At 37.9% G+C, this 3,496-nt stretch overlaps 1 non-coding gene across 1 annotated transcript; it reads left to right on the top strand.

Moving 5' to 3' along the window:
- The first annotated feature begins 781 nt into the window (after window positions 1-781).
- On the top strand, window positions 782-853 carry TRNAG-UCC (transfer RNA glycine (anticodon UCC)). Its single transcript has one exon. It is a non-coding gene; the product is annotated as a tRNA-Gly (tRNA).
- Window positions 854-3,496: the final 2,643 nt, after the last annotated feature.

The following is a 3,496-nucleotide window of genomic DNA, read 5'->3' as shown; positions in this document are numbered from 1 at the left end:
AGGGTACCCATTTTTTTTCTGTGACGTCAGTGATGAGATGACAAGTATAGCAACGATTGTCTAGATACTCTAGCTCCGAGGTGTTGTATTCGAAGGTTGGCCTTCACAAAAATGCTAACCACGCTACTGGCTGGCACGCTTATTGTTGAATGAATCTAAGGCATGGCGTAGGTAAAACCAGTTAAGTAATTTCAATAGCTATAATATGACTTAGACATGGTTCTTGAATACCTACTTAATGTTTTAAATTCTTCTCTGAATACTTGTAATAAAGTTATTCAGTAGTACAACAATCGTCTACTGTACTGAGATATGTAGCAGCACCTAGAATAGTCATCAGCATACAGAATCAAAAAGGCCCTAGAAATGGAGTTGTAGGTAATATCAGATATTTATTCACGCTTTGTTGAGTCACATATTGGTGCTGGTAAGTGTACGTAAGTGTGTAGACATATACTTTTTCACCTAAAAAATAATAGGTAAGTTTTTGTAGTCGAGTGTACTTCCACGAAATGAGTTACTCTATGAATATCTTCTCTCTTTGAAATAATGCGTACAAGGAACCATGGTGGCTAAAAACGGAACTAACAGCAACAATACAAAAAACATGAAGACAGTGCTGCCACGGTATAAAATTGTGATAATGAACGAAATAGTTTTTTGCGCAACCGTTCGTCTTGAAGACAAGTGGCGTCTTGAGATTGAATTGCGTCATTAGTTTTATTTTACTCAATTTTAGTGCCACGGAAAGTGATGGCAAATTTTGCACCTCACAGCAGCTGCGTTGGTGGTGTAATGGTCAGCATAGTTGCCTTCCAAGCAGTTGATCCGGGTTCGATTCCCGGCCAACGCACACTTTTTGCTTTTTTAATTCCCATTTTATTATAAAATTGCTTTTTGGAGATAAAGAAACACTATATGTATATTGATGGACAGATTGCTATGCTTAAAAAAAAGTGTAAACACTTGAAAAGTAATTTTGGATCTTTGATGTTTACACTTAGTCGGGGTTCATTTCCGATGGAAGTGTTTACATTGTCGGATCTTCGCTTTTTGTAAAATGGAATTCGTACCCTTGTCTGACGAATAGGTAATCGTTTCTTGGCTACAATGTCACTAATCTCTGAAGACGATCTCTCCTTGGCGAGACCGCCTTGTCTAACGTTACCTTATAGGCTTATACCATAGAGTAGGTACTCATGATCTCATTCTCATCTATTTTTATCCTTTTCTCATACTGTGTGACAGAAATAAGTGGTTATACCTAAAGATCGTACAGGCCTCTGGTTATTACGGATGAAGAAAACTATCGTCACATTGAATGCAATGTTGCATGTACCTAAGTAGTTTAATTGAAATGGAAGGCCTTAAGCCTCTCCAAAGTAATAAATTGCTCAATTATTTCTATAGGCGTAAGGTAACAAATATACAAGAAAGGTTAAAAGCAAACAGTCTGGTAATTACGGGCTCACACATATTAAAACAATTAAACTTTAATAAGTAGCATCTCCGTTTCGGAAAAAAAAGGACAAAAGTTTCGAAAGACAAAACTGTCTCAAAACACAGACATTCATTGCGCCGTAACGCATAATGCCATAATTAATTTCAGTAATGCAAAATATTCACAAAATTATTCTAATTATAAATAAACCCGCGTAGCTCACCCAAAAACTATGAGATTTGACATTTCGGAGACCTCACGCTACACTAGCGCCTCTAGCGGCGAATTCATTCGCGATAGCCCTCATTGAAATGGAAGGCCTTAAGCCTCTCCAAAGTAATAAATTGCTCAATTATTTCTATAGGCGTAAGGTAACAAATATACAAGAAAGGTTAAAAGCAAACAAAAAGCTCTGGTAATTTGTTGGGCTCACACGATACAGGCTCGACCTAGTGTGTGAACCACAATTAAACTTTAGTTCATAAGTAGCATGGCGATTAATATTGTATTGTATATCTCTATGACTGTGTAATCTATTTCGGTAAATAAATCATTATCTTATCTTATCAAATATAACATTGACACAATGAGGGCTACCGTTTTCGCGCTCACCAGTTGGCGCCACTGTAGACAAAGGTCCTGTCTGAGGTATAGTGGTCAGTTTGTTATTACACGGGCGTGAAAACAAACATTTAATAGTTATTTGTGTCACAAGGGAGCAAAATAGCGTATTTACGGCGAGGGCGTACATTGAATCCAGAATGTAGCGAAGGATTCTACAATAGAATCCTGAGCGTGATGAGGGATTCAAGTGTTAACGCCCAAGATGAAAATAATTTTACTCCCGAGTGGCTCATACAACTTTTGACACAGAGCATTAAGAAATTTGAAAAAAAAAAACTAAATATTATTAATGAACAACCAGCATAGAAAATGGCGTGGCTTTACAATTATAACTTGCAATAAAACACTTAGAAAGGCCTTGAACAGAAAAGTTGCACTTTGCTCCCTCTCGTCAGGGAGAAAAAGTTACTTTTTTGAAGGAGAGGTGTGAATATCATATTTAATACCTTAAAACCAAACCATAACAATATCGAGTGTTGCGTAGTCTCGTTTTATTCGGAAAAAAAGTTTTGTAGTTCACGCCGACCCAATGCGGATTGGAAACTTTACACGCACCATTGAATTGCTTCGCAGACTGTGCAGGTTTCCTCACGGTGCTTTCCTTTACCGTAAAGCTCGTAGCAAATTTCAAATGTTGTTTTGCACAAAAAGACGAATAAGTACGTCAGGGATATAAGTTAACTGAATTGACAAATCAGAAGGAATGTAAATAAAAAAAAATGTGTATTTTATGGAGAAACGTGTCCTCCTTAAATGAGTTTTTGATTTGGTAACCAAAGGTAATATAACCTTGAAAATAATATTTATCGTTGTCATCACATCATAGTCACCCTATTTCATGTACCCGCAGTTTCGACACGTCTGCAATTAGGGCCAAATTGCGCGGAATACAGCCTGTTTGCTCGCAGCACCGGAAATTGTCTACTGTCAATATTGGGGCTGACTGTACCCTTGTGCCGACTTACCTTGCCCCCGACTAACGCGACGTGAACTCTTGTGACCACGAGTTAGGGTGGAATTTAGAGGATTTTTACTTGTTGTACCGTGTCAGGTAAATTGGTAAAAGTTTTCTCGTTCTTATAATTGTGTATGATGGTCTTGTAGGTAGGGGAGACAAACTAAATATTGGTGTAATGGTGTGTGCGCTATTGTGCTACCTATCGACCGATATTTTGGCTGTTTATGGATATGTCAGTTATCTTTGTATACTAAATTTTTACTTTTACGGTCATCCCGTAAAACCGTATTTGAAATTACAAACTGAAATATAGATGCACAGAAAAACCAGAAAAAGAGACCAGCGCTGGGAATCGAACCCAGGTCCTCAGCAATCCGTGCTGCGTGCTATAACCCCTACACCACCGCTGGACAGAATTTTTCCTATGCATACATATCTCAGGTTGCTTATTTCTACTACGCTACTTATGCAGC

This window comes from Choristoneura fumiferana, chromosome 8 (assembly GCF_025370935.1).
Source record: "Choristoneura fumiferana chromosome 8, NRCan_CFum_1, whole genome shotgun sequence".
NCBI lineage: Eukaryota > Metazoa > Arthropoda > Insecta > Lepidoptera > Tortricidae > Choristoneura > Choristoneura fumiferana.
This window is presented reverse-complemented; position numbering and strand designations above follow the sequence as displayed.